This window comes from Leopardus geoffroyi, chromosome D4 (genome assembly GCF_018350155.1).
Source record: "Leopardus geoffroyi isolate Oge1 chromosome D4, O.geoffroyi_Oge1_pat1.0, whole genome shotgun sequence".
Taxonomy (NCBI): Eukaryota; Metazoa; Chordata; class Mammalia; order Carnivora; family Felidae; genus Leopardus; species Leopardus geoffroyi.
The window spans coordinates 89898843-89916876 of record NC_059342.1 but is presented as its reverse complement, the minus strand read 5'-3'; the positions used below and the strand labels follow the sequence as shown (position 1 = coordinate 89916876).

The window sequence follows — 18034 nt, the reverse complement described above, 5'->3', positions numbered from 1 at the left end:
AGCATACTACTCTCGGTTTTCGGCTCAGGTCATGATCTCACGGTCATGAGACTGAGCCCCGCATCGGGCTCTGTGCCGAGCACGTGGAACCTGCTTCAGATTCTCTCCCTCCCTCTCTCTCTGCTCCTTCCCTGCTCGCACGTGCACGTGCTTTTTCTCTTTCTCAAAATAAATAACACTTTAAAAAAAAAAAAAATTCTCGCAAGCGTCACCGTCTGTTAGCTTAGGACAGACTCTAACCCACAAGTACAAGTGTGTTTTCTGCGTTGGAATGTCTGCTGCAAACGCAACCTGCTGACGCACAAGCAGAAGTAATACCTTAAACAAGCCATACGTCCGCCTCAGTTTAGTTTTACAATTACCCATTTGCAAGTAGCCATTGAGCCTTTTTATTGATTCCCAGTGGTGGTGTCATTGGCGACACATTTAAGGCAGATTTCTCGGTGAAGTACGACTCGGAAAATAGTACTATCGTCTCTGATGTTTTTGAGTCATCACTCACAAATTGGAATGGCCCTGGGTTGTGTGTTGAATAAGCTTGTGGCATATTGTTTACTCAAGCACAGAGATACCTGTACGTAGTAGAGAACAAGGTGAGAAGGCATTCGGTTGCTGATAGAATAATGATGATTGATTTCTACTGCATATCATGTCGAGCACATATGTACCGGGCCCTGTGCCAAGCACGGCTCCTACAGTGTTACTCAGCCAGGTTGTGAGAAAAACATGACTATGACTCCTGTTTTACAGAGGAGGAAGCTGAGATCAGAGAATGTGAAACAGTGCCTCACAGCTAGTGGAGAATAGTTCTGGTGAGCACACAGGTAGTACTTAGTAGGTGCTGTGCTCTGTCCTAAGTACTCTGTCTGCATTTATTGAGCCACTTAGTCCCTACAAATCCCCGTGACGTTGGTACTGCTGTGTCTCCCCGCCTTACCCGTGGGGGATATGTCCCAAGACCCCCAGTGGATGCCGGAAGCCGTGAGTAGTGCTGAATCCTGTATCTGCTAGCTTTTTCCTATACGTACGTACCCGTGATAGAGTTTAATGTGTAAATTAGGCACAGTAAGAGATTAACGACAATAACTAATAAAAAAATGGAGGAACTGTAACAATATATTGTAGTCACTGTGTTATGTGAATGTGATTTTTTTCACAGTACTATTCTGTACTCCCCCTTCTTGTGATGACGGGAGCTGATGAAATGCCCGTGTGATGAGGTGAATGACGTGGGCACGGTGACGTAGCGTTAGGCTACCACTGACCTCCTGTCGCCACGTCGGGAGGAGGGTCGTCTGCATCCAGACCACGCTTAACCATGGGTGACAGACCGCAGCTAAGGGCAGACTGCGGTATTGTGTGTCTTTCATAGATGACGAAGACAGGGAGGTGAAGTGACTTGGTCAACGTTGTGTAGCTCATTAGCGTCAGAGTGAAGGTCGGAACTCGGGCAGTTAGGGTCCAGGGTCTGGGTACTACTGTGTCACGTTGCCCAGCCACAGCATGGTGACTGCCAGGAAGACCCCCAAGTTTGTGCTTTCAACCATGTCATTGGAAGTGTGCTAGGGGCGCCTGGGTGGCCCTTTTGGTTAAGCAGCCGACTCTTGACTTTGGCTCAAGTCATGATCCCACAGTTTGTGAGATAGAGCCCCGTATCGGGCTTTGTGCTGACAGCACAGAGCCTGCTTGGGACTCTCTGTCTCCCTGTCTCTCTGCCTCTCTCTCTCTCCCCCACATAAATAAATGTAATATATGTATACACACACACACACACACACACACGCACATACACATATATTAGAAGTGTGCTAAAAGAGCAAAAAGAATCCTAAGAAATTTTTAACTTGTTCTTCCTTATATTAGGGGCAACATTGAGTTTTTAACCTTATTGCATGTGGCCTGAAATCAGCAAAAATAAAACTTCCTCTTGCCTGGTGTTGAAATCTCAGGTTAGGGACCATTAGCAGCAACATAGTCTTAATCTCAGGGGTGAGAACCGTATTGCAACGCAGATGTCCTCTCTAGATGCCCATGGTCACCGAGAAACATTCGAGACTCCTGAATCTCTGATTGCCACCCACTGTCTTGCTGATGCTTGGTTACTCTCACTGGGACTTTAATGTTTGAAAGATACTCACGTAAAAAGAGAATTCCCGGGCGGGGGCAGGGAGGAGGAGGACTAAAATTAGTGACGTCTTTTTATGAGAAATTTGAGGTAATACTTATTGACAAGTGGGAGCGGCCTTAGGCTTTGTTGCTTAAATGGAGTCCGTTAGTATTTGCCATTTGAGCTGTTTCTTAACTTCAGGATTGTACTTAAGAAACCGTGAAGCCCAGTGATGCCTTTGAGCGTAAGGTAGCGTGAGAGTCGCATCAACGTAGACTCCTGGGAGGCAGATCTGAGCCCTGCAGCTTGGCTGGCTGCTGGCAGTGAGCCAGCAGCACTGACCCAGGAACCAGAAATGACAGACAAGAGCCAAGATCAACAGATCCAGCATGACGGTCTCGCCTCATGGTTCTTGAGCTGATTGCTTGGAAAGTCTTTAGTGGGTTTTCAACTTGAAAAGAACAAATTTGAAGTAAATAAATTGATCCATTAACCTGTTACAGGAAGGTTTTCACTGTGCCTAGTTCCCCCAAATCATCTCAGATAGGGTTGGCCACGCCACACTGTAGTAGAGTTTCAGGGTAATATGTGGACCATAAAATGACCATTAACCAACTTGCTTTGTTTATGAGAGGCGGGCACTTAATGCCACTGACCTCGTGCTGGAAGCACATTCCACTGTGGTCTGTTTCAACACCGTGAAGTCATTGATCAGCTGAAAATGACCAGTTAGCAAGTAAGTGTTTCCTGGGCTGTAGGCTTTATGAATAATGCGTTCTTCAGTTAAAAAGAGCACTTTAAGCAATTGTTTAAACCTAACCATTTGGGAATGAGGGAGAGAGCTTCATGAATAATTTATTTTCAAAAGAAAAGATTAAGGGATCTCAACTTTTTCACCTCCCCAAACCTTTTTTTAACTTAAGTTGAAAATAATCTGCCAATGATACAGATCCAGATAAGGAACTGGTAATATACACAATGTAAGTTTATATACTTTCACTTTTAAAAAAAACCTTTACTGAGAAAGGTGCATATGCATGTAAATACAGTGAGTTTAAAATAAGAAGTGGGTATAAAATTGCTGGAAGGGTTGCAGGATTTTAGACGTAACATTGAACATGCATTAGCATAGTGCCATGGGAAAGCTTGAAATGTGGTTAATATGTCCTTGTGTCGGAAAGGACTCCATCAAAGCAGACCAGTTTGATCCCTTGTGCTTAAGCATTCTGCTCTCCGCTTCCTGAAACAGACCACCGTCTTCTAAGAATTGCACGTCCTTGGTTCAAGGTTTAAATTAAGAGAGTTTGGAGTGGGGATTAGGTACCAGTATCACGATACCGAAACTACGCTCCCTCCCCCACCACACCACGTCTTCTTGCTCTTATGTCATTAAAAACTGCCATGGTCTCTGGGGCGCCTGGGTGGCTCAGTGGGTTAGGCATCCGACTTCGGCTCAGGTCATGATCTCACGGCTAGTGAGTTCACGCCCCGCATCAGGCTCTGAGCTGACAGATCAGAACCTGGAGCCTGCTTCCAGTTCTGTGTCTCCCATTCTCTCTGCCCCTCTCTGGCTCATGGTCTGTGTCTCTCTCTCTCTCAAAAATGAATAAATGTTAAACAATTAAAAAAAAAAACAAGTTAAAAAAAAATCCCATGGTTTTGTATCTGTGGGCCTGTTATGTGGCCACAGCGATTTGCCTGTGGATGAAATTGTCGGTGACAGTCTTGACATTGAAAAAGTTAATCAAGGTGCAGATGAGTCTCGTTGCTGCTTCACAGTTGTCCTGACACCTTTACCACCACCAACACCATTCTTACCATCACCACCATCTCTGCCACTGTCAGCATCATCACGGCCACCATCAGTGCCACCGACAGCTGTGAGTTATTGAGTGATTACTTGGTGTCAGGCCTATGCTAAGCATTTAACACTGTACTGAATCCTAACGATCTTTTTTTTTTTTTTTAAGTTTATTTATTTACCTTGAGAGAGTGCGAGAGAGAGAGGGAGCGTGTGCACAAGCTGGGAAGGGGGAGAGAATCCCAAGCAGGCTCCACGCTGTCAGCACAGAGCCCGACGTGGGGCTCGGTCCCACAAACCGTGAGATCGCGACCTGGGCTGAAACCAGGAGTCGGATGCTCAACCGACAGAGCCCCCCAGGCTGGCCCCTGACAGCCTTGTGAGTGAGGTGCAGGTGTAATGATTGATTGCCTGCCCAAGTTCACCGGAGCCTACGTTTCACAGCCCTTTCAGCGTCCGTGCTGCCTCCTCCATTATCTCACGATCAACCCAGAGGTGCTCGAGCCGGGTGGGCACTTGTTACACTCACGTAGTCCCTGCTTGGTTCCTGACCCGGTTGCACATTGGAACGCAGAGCAGGCCTAACCGGCATTGCTGTCGTCAGTTTCCCAGCCGGTGAAAGACCCTCCCACAGAGCCCGTTTTCCTCAGGTTGTCAGGGTAACGTGTTTGGAAACAGCGCACATACTAACAACAGCTAGGAGCCAATGCTGACATAACGGGGAGAGAAACAAACAAATAAAAAAAACCCTATAAATATAAAACACAGGGCTTGAGTTGGTACTTACAGCGTTAACGGAAAATTAAATTGTTTTCTGGTTAGGAATAAGTAGGTCTTTGTTTTTCAAAAATGTTCATAAAAACGTAATTAAAAAAAAATTTTTTTTTAACGTTCATTTATTTTTGAGACAGAGAGAGACAGAGCATGAACGGGGGAGGGGCAGAGAGAGAGGGAGACACAGAATCGGAAACAGGCTCCAGGCTCTGAGCGGTCAGCCCAGAGCCCGATGCGGGGCTCAGACCCACGGACCGCGAGATCATGACCTGAGCCAAAGTCGGACGCTTAACCGACGGAGCCACCCAGGCGCCCCCAAAACAGATAATATTAAAATAGTCGAGGCATCAAGAGATCGGCTTGAGGGATCTGAACCCTTTGCTGATGAGAAAGCACACTGTTCAGTAGCGGTGGACGATGAGCGCAGGTTAGAGGGACCCAGTCTTGCACCTTACAAGCCATTTGTATTAGGAATACTTTTGCCATGATACAGGAATCTTGATTCTTCCCATCTTTTTTCTCTGCTTGCCCCTTCTGGGGGCTTTTAAAAAGTTCATGTTGAAGATGGCGGGCCTCCCATTTGGAGCCAGTCACACTTGAAAAATATCCCTTGAAATTATCTAAACTTAATTTCTGGCCATTTTGTTTCAGAAGTACTAACCTCAGGGGGGGGTCTCTGTTCTCTACACTAAAACTTAATCTGTTTGGAAAAATTCCATTTACTCTCTGTAGAAATTGACTGGACATGGCTTCTGTGAATGATATGGTTGCTATTATCCCTTAACACCGTAAAAATGAACTTTGAAACAGTTGGGCAGGACCCAAACAGAAAGTGACGTATGGCTTGAAAATGTTTTAGTTGAACATTATGCTTCAATATTTTACTGGGTACTGCGGCACAGGTCTTAGAGATATATGTTCGGTTTTTCAAAGTTTTATTTTTGGACTGGAAACTTTCTCTCAAACCAAAATAGATGAATCAAGTGTGCTTGAATCAATGCTGAAATGTCATCCGCATCTGCGGCATGAAAATCATTAGCCAGTTACTTGAAATCCACGAAGGATGAAACTGTCTTCCTGTGTCTGCCATCCAGCTTCTCCTCTTCGCTGAAGGAGAGAATACCGAGACTCTTTCCAAAGGCTGGGTTCTTATTTCTGTTCCAAAAGTTTTTCAGAAAACACCAAAGCAGGTATTGATTGAGCACGGTGGCACCCAGCTTGGACTGATTTGAGTGCATTAAAGCATACGTTTAAACACAAACTCATTATTTCTCCAGAATCTGTGCTTGAAAATAGATCAAGAAGGTTTCCTAAAGCCTTGTGGCATAATTTCAATTACACTTAAACCGTGACCAGAATTCGTTGTTGGAAAAGCGGGAGTGGATATGAATAGTGTAAGGAAAAAAAAAAAATGCTTTGGGAAAATACACCGAAAGCTTCTTTACATGTGACTGAGAGGCTCTTACATCTGTCTTTTGGAAGAGTTTATTGGTTTATAATGTTTATTAGCAGCCACATTTGAAAGGTCTGTACCCAGGACAGATTCAGAAGGTGTGAGTTCTCACCCCAGCCTTGCCCGACAGCCAGCCTGCCAGCAGGCTTGAACAAGTCAGCCAACCCTGGGTCCTTGCTTGCCTCTCCAGAAAGTAAAGACCTTGGACTGGATACCTCTCGGTTGCTGCCCAGCTCCAGAATTATGTGATTCCTTTGGGGGCTGTTACTATAATTCTCAAATCCGTCAACCTGTGAAATATATTTCCAAGCACGAATTGATTTCTCTAAAGTGCCTTCCTCCTCGTGGAGGAAGGAGCGTTAGACATGGCAGTCTACACGTCACCTGCAGAGAGCAAGCAGAAGGCTTCGCCACCTTGGGGAGGTATGGTCCCAGTGGCCATGAATGGACTCTGCTGTTTTGGAGGGGTTTCTTTTGTTTGTTTGTTTTGTTTTTTGGTTTTTGTTTTTTAATGTTTAGTATTTTTGAGAGAAAGAGGGAGAGAGAGCGAGAGAATGAGCTGGGGAGGGGGAGAGAGAGAGAGGAGACACTAGAATCCGAAGCTGGCTCCAGGCTCCTGGCTCCCAGCTGTCAACACAGAGCCTGACACAGGGTTTGAACTCATGGGCCGTGAGATCGTGACCTGAGCCGAAGTCGGATGCTCAACCGACTGAGCCACCCAGGCGCCCCTGGACTCTGCTGTTTTGGGTGTCAAGGGATGTGCCAAGCCGAGTTTCCCCAACACCAAGATTCCTTAGCTAGTCAACCAAGGCAAAAGTTCGGTCGCATACCCTGCTGCCTTCATTAGGCCTTGGAATGCAGAGGCCAGCGGTCTATCATCACTTACAGTGGATATCTAGAAAAAGTCCTATTTCCCGGAGCTGTCAGCAGGCCCTTAGAACCCTCAGGAAAATGATGAAAAGTTTTGGAATCGTGCTAATCAAGCGGAAACGCTTTACGTTGTTTAACAACAAATAATACGCTACTGTTTTGAACTCAACAAAGAAAGAAACCTTTGAATTAAGGCTGAGAAATGTCAGAGAGCATTTCAGGCAGGGAAGAAATACTGTTCAGTGGTTGTGATGTGCGTTACCTGAGAGCCACTTTCCAGACAACTTGCCTTTCTGTCCTCTGAAAGGAGTCACCATCGTGTTGATTTCTTGCCCAGCTGCAGCACACGCCAGGGCCATTGTAATGGGCATGTGATGGGTTTACATGTTGAGAGTTTCGCCCAGTGGGCAGAACCCTCACGTAACACTAGAGGGTTAAAAATGTTGCAGAGCAAGAGTTTAACCTCCTTGTTTTCGTTCTCATTTAGATCGGAACAGCCCTCCCTAATGGCACATTTCTCTCCCTTCTTCTCCATTGTGGCAGGAATCATTCCACCTGTAATTAGGCGGGTGTCGAGTTTTAACCCTGCATGCCTCTACAAGGGGTCATTTCCTTGCCTCTCCCAGCAGCCTCTCTACTCTACTGGCAATCCTTCTACTTGTAAACTTTTGCCTAATGCTTAACCTCAGTGTTCCCTGCTGGAACTCTCTCTTATTATTCTCATCGACCGAGAATAATTGATCTGTCTTCACTCAGCAACTTCCATTTGCATGTTGCAGGAGTAACTGTGTCATCTGTCTCATCTCTGCTAAAGACAAACTCTTTCCCCTCGTTGTTACATCTGTATGCACCTCATTTCCCAAGAGGATTACGGATTGTGTTCGTGTTCTGTGCATACCCTCTGATGTGTCGTATCCCTTTATTATCACTCACGTTCGTACTGCACCTGTTTTTACCCAAACGGAATGATTATCTGTCCTCTTACACGTAATCTTCCATTATTAACGCAACTCCAAGTGGTTGACTTTTACAATGCTGTGTTGTTGACTCATTGGCAGGGTGGCTCACTGAGTCCCCCTTGTCGAGGACGACTATGGGATCTGAGCAGGGGAAGCTGACATTGTTTTATCACTATGAGCTGTATCCCTAACTCTTGAATAATCTGCTCTGCCCGCCGAAAAATTGCATGTGTGCGTGCGGACACGCACGCGTGCACACCCCTCCCTTCAACGGTCAGAGCTCGAGTTACAACTTGATGGGCAGGTGCATATGGTGATATTTGGAGCATTAAATGGAGCGATTGATCCAACACAACTGAATCTGAGTTAGAGCTGCATCTGTTCTCATGGCAGATCTGTTTACAAGAGTGGGTGTCTGAAATTTAAGAAATTAAGGACCTGGATGCTTATCCCCCTGCTTACACTCCTTCGACTTCTAGAGCTGTTGACCTTTAGATAAATAATTGTTTTTATCTACGATGAGATCCTCAAATGAAAGACATACTAGATATGTGCCCTTTAATTACACGTGCGCTCTGAACATCCCATGCCGCCACACTGGGGCAGCCCACTCGGCCGTAGCCAGCATACGTTTGTGACCTCCAGTGGGCAGAGTCCCTCCTGTAAATTTCCTTGATCACAAAAGTGTTGTTTCCCGGGGCTCCTGTGACGATCTTCACCTTTAGTCCTGAGAGTTAGTTGCAGCGGTCCTTTATGGTTGCAGGTTTCTTCGGAAATGTCTGCTAATTGGCGCCCCAGATAGTGACGAAGGCAGTGCGTTTTACGCAGAACTGCCCCTGGAGTAGCCCTGCTGTGAAGATGTGGAGGGTCCTACTGGTCCAGCGAGTACAGTAGACCCCAGCTATTCACAACGCTGAAGGAACAGTGTATTCCGATGGACTGGATTTTCCAGAATAATTACCCCGTGTACCATTCCCAGATGGAGAGTCTTCAGAAGTGTGTGATTGTTTCTTTGTGCACAAAGTGAGCGCTGGGGAAATAGACACAGAATTGACTAGAGCTAGAAGGACCATCAGAGACCTTCCTCAAAGCCAGATGGGCCAGAAGACCTGCCCGCTGTGGCCCATGAGTAAGTAGGAGGATGGGGGGAAGAGCCTGGGCCTTTCCGCATCCCCTGCCCCACACACCATGGGTTAAGGAGAAGGGACGAAGGACACACTGGCCAAAGACCCAGTTACTTGGATTCTGGGTGAGAGTGTAATGTACTCACCATAGTGATTATATAACCTACTATTACTGTGTGTGTGTGTGTGTGTGTGTGTGTGTGTGTGTGGGGAGAGAGAGAGAGAGATACACTAGGAAGTGTGCTAATTCTTTCCGTGCATTATCTCCTGTAGTCGTCAAAACCACTCTCTGAAAGATACTATTCTTATCCTCACTTCAAGAGGAGGGTTGAAGCCCGGTGATTTGCCTCACTTAGTAGAGCCAGGACTTGAACCCACCCAGCGGGACTCCAGGTCGCATGATCGAACTACGGGCTGCCTTCCTGATTTATTCATAGTTCCCTTTCAGCAGGAAGGAAAAGACTTTCTGTACAAAAGTTATTTTGAAGGCAGTAGTATCTTGTTTTGGTAGTGATTACAGATCTAAATATACCCAGAGTGTTTTCTATATTCAGATGTATATGAAACGCTTCATAGTCCAGATGGGCACATGCGGAGGCCAAAAGGGCTCCGCTATACGAGGTTACCCTGCTGACATTCTGCCCTGGGGCATGCCTGGCGCGTGGAAAATGCCCATTTTCACCAGTTGTAAAGATGGGCCTGGGCTCCGATGAGAAGACGGTGATGACGAAACCCAGCTTTGTGCCTGAGCCTCTGGGCCTGGGATCGCAAAGCACCTGGCTGTCACGTGCGTCAGTGGTGTTCCCCACCCTGATGCAGCCCACAGCTCTGAGCGGATCCAGTCTCTTGCCTGTCTCCCCACGACTTATTAAAAACGACTTCCTTTGACTCTCATCCTGTTAATATTTGAGATTAGTGTGGAGAATTCAACACATATTCTAAACGTTTTTTAAAAATCAACTTTATTGAGGTATACTTTACATAAAGCGTGCCTATTTTATGCTGAATAATATTCCATTGTCTACACCACAGCAGGGAGTGATTGGGAATGTTACTTCAAGTTTGCTTCTCTGGAATACATCTGATCGTGGTAAATTGTCTGTTTTACATGTTGCTGTATTCTGTTCGCTATTATTTTGTCAAGGAATTTTGTGTCTTTGTTTATGAAGAATATATTACCTGTAATGGCTTTGTCTTAGTGTCAGGGAGGATACCGGCCCCATTAAAGGAGTAGAGAAGCAATTCCCTCTTCTTTTGTTTCCCAACAGTGTCTCTATGATTCATATTATTGCTTCCCCAAATTTTTGGTAGAATCAACCAGTGAATCCATGTGGGCCTGGAGTTTTCTTTGTCAAGAAAGTTTTTGAGGGGCGCCTGGGTGGCTCAGTGGGTTAAGCGGCCAACTTCCGCTCAGGTCATGATCTCGCCCTCGGAGAGTTTGCTCAGGGCATTGCAAGCGTCTCGGGTGGAATCCCAGCTTTGGATCCACGGGGGGAAAACGATCTTGGCACGGTTTTTAACTCCTTTTGGAGATGACCAAAGGAGTGTGGGGGCCAGTGGCCGTACGTGGTACTGCCTATGTGAAAGCCATTTTATTTTCTGTTATGGAGGCCCTCTTCCCATGCCCAGATTGCACTTCCCAGGCACATGCTCCCGTGTAGTCAGCTCCCAGGGTGATCGATCGATCACCCGCAGCCCTTGCTTCATGGTGTTGCTGACCTAAACACCCTGGCCCTCCTAGGATGCTTATCCATTTCTCTGTCTTCAGTAGCTCCAGATACATGCGCGAAGACCTTTTTTCGTTTGTTTGTTTTTTTAAGATATGAAAGTGAATTTATTTAGAATGGGAAAAACACAATTTACAAAGACAAGCAAGGTCTTTTTGAACCAAGCTGTTTAATTACCCACTTTACTTTAAGGGGGCTTCTCAACTCAGTCACTTCCAAGCCACCTTTAGGATTTTTGCCATAACCTTTGGTCATCTGTTCTATCATTTGCATAGTATTTTTCTTCTTAAAAATTTTTTTTATGATGTTTATTTTAGAGAGAGAGAGAGAGAGAGAGAGAGAGAGAGAGAGCATGAGCAGGGGAGGGGCATAGAGAGAGGGAGACACATACTCCGAAGCAGGCTTCAGGCTCTGAGCTGTCAGCACAGAGCCTGACACGGGGCTCGAACTCACAGACCGTGAGATCACAACCTGAGCCGAAGTCAGAGGCTCAACTGACGGAGCCAGCCAGGTGCCAATGCATAATATTTTTCTTTAAGTAAACTCATTTTGAAAACTTAGCCTCATTCTAGAAACGGAATCACAGGTTTTATTTGCTCTTTATATATTTTTCTATATACACGTGTATATTCAAATTATAAATGTTTGCCCATCTGTGTCACCTAACATCCATCACGTACCACTTTGTGAGTATACACATCACCCTCTGGAAACTGTTGATCTGGGGCAAATGTGAATTTGACCGTGACCTTGGAGAGAGGGGAGAAACAGACTAGTACTTGCAGTGGTCCAAGAAGAAATGCTCTCTGCCTGTGGCCGGGAGGCACTGGTTCCTTCACGAGGAAAGAGGGAGGGAGTAGGAGAAGAGGCAGGGGTAGCTTTTTCTCAGGGGGCAGATCCTTTCATTGTGATTCCCTTATTCTGTGGGAATGGTGTACATTTCAATTTTTTTTAATGTTTGATTTATTTTTGATAGACAGAGCATGAGTGGGGGAGGGGCAGGGAGAGAGGGAGACACAGAATCCGAAGCAGGCTCTCCAGGCTCCAAGCCATCAGCACAGAGCCCGACGCGGGGCTCGAACTCAGGAACCGCGAGATCATGACCTGAGCCAAAGTCGGATGCTCAACCGACTGAGCCACCCAGGCGCCCTGAGAATGCTGTGCATTTCAGAACTAGCCACAGCCACAGTTCAAACACTCCAGGAAATAGTTGGTGAATGAATGATTGAATTAAGTAGGAAGCAGAGGGTATGCAGAGTTTTATCTTGTTACCAGTTTAGACTTTTCATTCTCACTATTACCTTCAATTAACTTAAATAGTCTTCAATTTACCGCCTTTCTTATTCCAGTGGGGGAATTGCAGGGTGTATCTTAATGTCCTGTGTTTTACTTGAGAAGGGTCTTCTGTGGTCCTGGGAGGAAACTCCAGCAAGGGGACTGTTTCCAGTTTGAGGAGACTTTACCAAAGGACTGTTACCAAAGGTGCGGGCGGGTGCAGGGAAACCACAGGGGATAGTGCGTGCGGTGCCTCAGGCTGGTCCTTCCCCCAAGGATGTGGCTACGGGCACCCAGAGGCAGAGGGAGCCGTGCGGAGAGCGGTCAGCAGGGCTGTGACCAGGGATGGAACCCGCTCCCAGTGGCCGTGCCGGCAGAGGGTACACCCTCACCGCACTCTCCTTCCATGTCGCCTGTGCCTCCCTTCGACCAAACTCATCCAGAAGCCAGAGGGAAAGGAGCCTGTTGTCAGGGCTCAGCGGGTCGGGGCAGGGAGCACCGTGGAGGAGAGGGCTGGTCTGGAAGGGAGCGTGTCTTTTTGGTCTTACTTCCACCCTGTGCTCTCTGTGTAAGGTCGTAGGGCAGGGGCCTTCCTAACTTTTTTTTTTTTCTTTTTGGAGAAAAAGGCAATATTTGTACGTATAAAAGGAACAGCCGATATCGCTAACTGCTTACTTCCCGCCGGGTGCTCTGTGGATCCCATTCTCACTGAATTCTCCCAGTGACCATTCAGAGAAGATCGTGCTTTTCTTCTTCCTGTTACAGACGAGGAAGCCGAAGCTTAGGGAGGCTAAAGTAACTCGTTTGAGACAGGGCAGAGTGACACGGAGAGCATCGGGCCGTGGGATTCCTGAGCCCCGGCCTCCGGCAGTGCTCTGCTGCAGACACTTGGAAGGAGTCTCCATGCAGGCAGGCGTCCATGGAGAGCTGGTGTGAGCCGGGCAGGGTGCCAGGGGCTGACGGCAAGGAGCAGCAAGCTGGACCCTGCCCCCCGCTTCAAGGAGTTTTCCGTCTGGCGGGAAAGGCACACGTTAAACAGCCAGTGCCCCGGATGTGTGGGAGAGATTGTGAAACGTACTAATAAGGACACCATGAGCGATGGCGTTGGGCTTCTGTTCACTGGGGGTCCGGGAGAAGACTTTCCTGCTGAGGGTTTGGGGTCAGCAGAGAGCTGGAGGGGGTCAGACTGGGGACGAGGAGTCAGGCAGGGAGCACTCCCGGTGACGGTATGTGGGGATTTCCCCTGAAGCGCCAGTCCAGAGACCCTACCCAGGCAGCTCTGCCTCTGTTTCTGTTCTTTTCCATTTGTATCGTCGTCTAACCCAGCCGCTGTCAGAAAAGGGGAGCGGAAAGAAACAACCCCAGCGTGTCTCTAACCTGGTGGGTAGTATTTTCCGGTTTAGAAGTTTTTATGTTTTGTAAAAGGATCAATTACAAAGTACGGTTTTGCTTACTCTTTAGTTTGTATTTAGCCCTGATCCAGTCTGCTTGACCCAATCCAGTCCACAGAATGCTGATTAAGTATGTAGTAAGTGCAAAATCATTGCAGGGACTGGAGACGGGCGGGCCTCAGACTCTTCCTCAAGGAGTGACGGTCTGATGAGTGAAGAGAGACTTGTGTCATACACACACGTTTGTCCCACGAGGGGGAAAAAGAGTTTTGTGTTTTCCCGAAATGTGCTGGCTGTTTCTGGCCATTTCTGCCTTTGCTTGATGTACTGTTATGGTTGGAACAAGTTAGTGTTTAGCGATTGTCAGTGTCCTCTTTGGCATTTCTCTTCGTGAAATCTACCATGTATGTTCTCGGGAACATTACACGTCAGGTGGGAACAAAATCTCGTTCTGCACGTGTGCAGTGAATTCACAATTAGTGGAACACGGTCGCCGTGCAAAAGCATTGCCAAGAAGTGCCAGATCTGAGCAGGCCACTCTGCACTTAGGAAACCAGGCCTCAGGTGTAACCAGGGCTGGGAAGGAGAGCTCTGTGAATTTGGGAACGGGTGTAGCCTCCCGGCATGCTTCGTCTGTCCCGACCGGCTCCCTAGTTGAAAGTCGGAGGCCCAGGGGTGCTTCCTCGCGGTGCGAACCGCTCACACATGCATCACTGCCCATCTGAGCCCCGAGTGTCATTTCCCCAGATCTGACCAGAGATGACTGATTCAGTAACTATTGCTAATTGGTGTTCTGGAAAGCTCAAGATGGGCTGGTTTTTGGTTTTGTTTTGGTTTTTTTTTTCCTCTCTTTCTGTAACATGTAAGGGCTTGTATAGGAGGTAGATGATGAGTGAAATTGTAATTCTTTCCCAAGCTTAATACATTGTTGAAATGTTTTAGGAAAAACTGAGGCCCACAGGTACCTGAAGAAATTTTTCTTCATTAATATAAAACAAACCACCAAACAAATATTTTGCCCCTGTTACCTGCCAATTTCACATATTAATCGAGAGGCGCAAAATCAGAAACCCAACAGGAGAGCGGAAGGAACTTGGTTGGCCTGTTTTTCTGGAAAATGGCTCGTGAGCAAGTGAAACCTGAGCCCCTTGAGGATGGAATCCACCTTAAGGAGCAGTGTCCCTGCCTCACTGCGGCGCCGAATGGATAGTTACGGAACGACTGGGAAGAAAGGAAATCATGAATTGGCTTTATGTCATTAACATGCTGCTAAAATCTTTCTGTAGCGGTATAAAAAGTCAGGGGAATGAGAAAACGAAACCTCCTTCTTCTGCGGGACCCTCGCAGACCTGGTGAAGGCCCTGTGGTGTGCGAGAACGCCCTCGAGTGCGGAAGCAGCCGTGGGTTCCGGGCTCAGCTCCGCCCCTCGGCTGTACCGTTCCCTTGGGCGTGTCGCCTCACCTTCTCTCTGTCACTTATCAGATGAGGTTTGGACTCCCCCTTCCTGCTTCCCAGAGCGGGCGAGCCAGCAAATGAGATCACAGGGGCAGCAGTGCCTGCCCTCCTGAGCTCCTCTGACTCTCCAGCGGGGAGCAAAGGCCAGAGCCATCCCTCCAGCTGCCCAGCACCCACAGAGGGCCCGATTCCGCTGGGTGGTGTGTGCCCTGCATTCTAGGTCATACACGCCCGTGAACTCACGACCCCGCCAGGAAGGAGGAAGGCGGGCAGGGTCACCTGTGTGTTTCTGTGTGCGATGGGCCCGTGCGTTTGTTTCAACTTCAGGAAATGGAAGATAGCGTCGGCCTGCCTGCCCAGCTGGTTCTCCTAAATTTGTTCAGGTAGCGTCCTCATGGAGTTCAAAACTCCCAAGCTGCTAAGGAGAGAACGGGGGAAGGTTCCCTTCCTCCTCACTGGCCTGGCCACAGTCTCGTTCTCAGGAAGCAGCTCTTCCTAATCTCCACGGCCCTCTCTGCTTAGGCGTTGAGTCTCCACAAAGAGATTTTGGAGCGGTGAGTGTCTCTCCTTGGAAGAGGGTAATAGCGCCCTTATTGCAGGGAGGGACGGCGAAGGAGTGTGGCGGAAGATGGTGTAGACATCTAAGCAATGCTCTTGTTCCCATCTGTGGTACATCCAGGCTTGCCTTTCCACGTACAGTTTAGAGAATACTTTTGGGGCGCCTGCGTGGCTCAGTCGGTTAAGCGTCCGGCTTCGGCTCAGGTCATGATCTCGCGGTTCGTGGGTTCGAGCCCCACATTGGGCTCTGTGCTGATGGCTCAGCTTCGGACTCTGTGTCTCCCCCTCTCTCTGACCCTCCCCCGTTCATGCTCTGTCTCTGTCTGTCTCAAAAATAAATAAACATTAAAAAAAAATTCCAGAGAATACGTTTAATTTTCTCGAGAGGATAACCAGAAGTCTTTCACACACGCGATGCAAATATCTTACAAATCTGAAAAGCTGGACCGTCTTGTGCCTTCAGCATCTATTCAGATTGACTGTTGAGTCTCAGGCAGCCTCGCTCTCGTGGAGTAATTAAACAAACCCCCTTCTGTTCCACCCGCTGGCAGTCCTCTCGGACTTATCATTCTAGACAGGTGTGGAGGAAAATCTGGAACCATTTTCAGATTGTGCACATGGTTCTCTTTGTGATAGCTACTGGGCATTACCCTCTCCCCGAAAAGGTGGTTTATTAATATATGCATGCCTAACTTTCAGATTTTGTATGGGTGGAGAAAATGAACAGCATGTCGTACACACTGTGTGGGGTAGATGCTATTTAAATCTGGTTCGAGCTGCTAAACATCTCACTAACACGGGATCACTGGCTGGAGTCCAGGTTGGTGGGGTTGTGTTTTTTGTTTTTTGTTTTTTTTTTTTTCTTTTTTCTTTTGAAGAGGGGTCAGACTTTAGAGAACCAAGCCATCTGTCCAGCAAATTATTTTAAGGCTTTTAATAACAAATAGTTCGCAATACATTTTCACGTGTGGAGTAGAAAATTAAGGTCTTGCGAAACTGATATCTTTAGAAATGTCTTCCACATTCTGTTTTGCTAATCATTTTGGTATTGTAATCCCAGTTTGGTAGCGCACATCTTTGTACTAATGTTTTTGCAGAATTAATTAGTTCATTAAAAGCAACGTTTTAACACGGGCATGTCAGTAAGGCAGTACATTCCTTTAGAAGGCTTTTGCTTCTAAGAGACATCGAGCTACCAAAACAGATGCAGGGGTTTTGTAGCTGCATATGAAGCCGGGAGACTTTGAAGAATCTCTCCTCCTTTCTTTGAGGTTTGTTTGTGGAGCACTCCCGTTGCTGTTGTTAGACACCTTTGGTGGCTACTGTAATGAACTCCCCAGCACCTCCAGTCTTCATCTGCAGAGAACTTTGCATTTTGGGTGTTTCGTAACTGCCGAGTCTGGGTCTCCGTGGCTTACTTTCAAGGTCCTGCCTGCTCATTCTGCAAATACTTAGGGAGCGTCTCGAGGGTACCAGGCAGCGTGGCGAGGCGCTGGGACTCAGCATGGAATAAAGCAGCCGTACCACCCCTCAGAGAATCCTTTTGGGGAGCTAGACATTAAGCAGATAATCGCTAGAAAAGGTACTCGATTACAAGCGGGACGAGAGCGACAAACAGAGTTAAAAGCGCCGTAAGAAGTTAGGTGGGGTTCACGGACCCACACGGGCTGAAGGACGGTCAGGGAAGGCTCCCTGAGAAGGCGTCGAAGACTTGACACGTGAGCTGGACCGACCTGGACGTGGGGACAGAAGCAGTTGTGAGAAGACCCTTCTGGGCAGAGAAGGCGGCGTGCAAAGTAGTGCAAGCCTGCTCAGGGTTGTGGAAGGAGGAGGCCAGCCGAGAGGCTGGAGCGGTAGCAGCGGCCGGAACACAGGCCTCCTTGGCCCCCTTACGACTTGAGACTTCAGTTCGCCACCTAGCTGTGCCTTAAGCAGCGATGCAGGGAGCAGGGACCTCTTTCTTGGTACAATCAAGGAGCTTCTGGGTGATGTGGCTTTGGAGGTCAGAAATGGTTACTCACTTCCAGATGACCTCTCAGGTCATAGAAGTAGGTCCTTGACTTTGTGGGAAAGACTAAGTAACAGTGAGAGGCAGTGGTTCAAACGCAAGCAAACAAACGAAGCTAACCTTGCCCTCTCATCATGGCTGCCGGAGAACTGTAGGTGGTCGTGTGTAAAATGTGCAGACCGTGTATTTTTGTTTTCAGAGCCTCCCTGGAGGGTTCTGTGACCCAGGAAGATCACGAGACACGGAGAGAAGAAATTGGAGAGCCTGATCGTCTTTTCTATGTTTGTAGAAAGCCTTTCGGTTTTGGAGGCAGTATTTGTGTGTGAGGCCACAAGGCCGCGGAGGGGTGGTGGACCAGCAGTTAGGGGCTCCCTGGGGAGGGGCGGTACGGGGCATTTATGCAGACCACCTCTCGGAGATGCTGCTCATCCCTAGACTGACGCGGCCTCCGATGAGAGGCCCTCTGGGTGCCCGGTGTTCTAGAATTCTCTGATGAAGGACACTGAAAGGAGCGGGCCAAGCTACTTGAAGA

At 47.7% G+C, this 18034-nt stretch overlaps 1 protein-coding gene across 5 annotated transcripts in view; it reads left to right on the top strand.

Annotated features, from left to right (window-relative positions):
• The window catches only part of MED27 (mediator complex subunit 27), a 237582-nt gene that overhangs the window by 108671 nt on the left and 110877 nt on the right, over positions 1-18034 (top strand). The window lies entirely within an intron of this gene.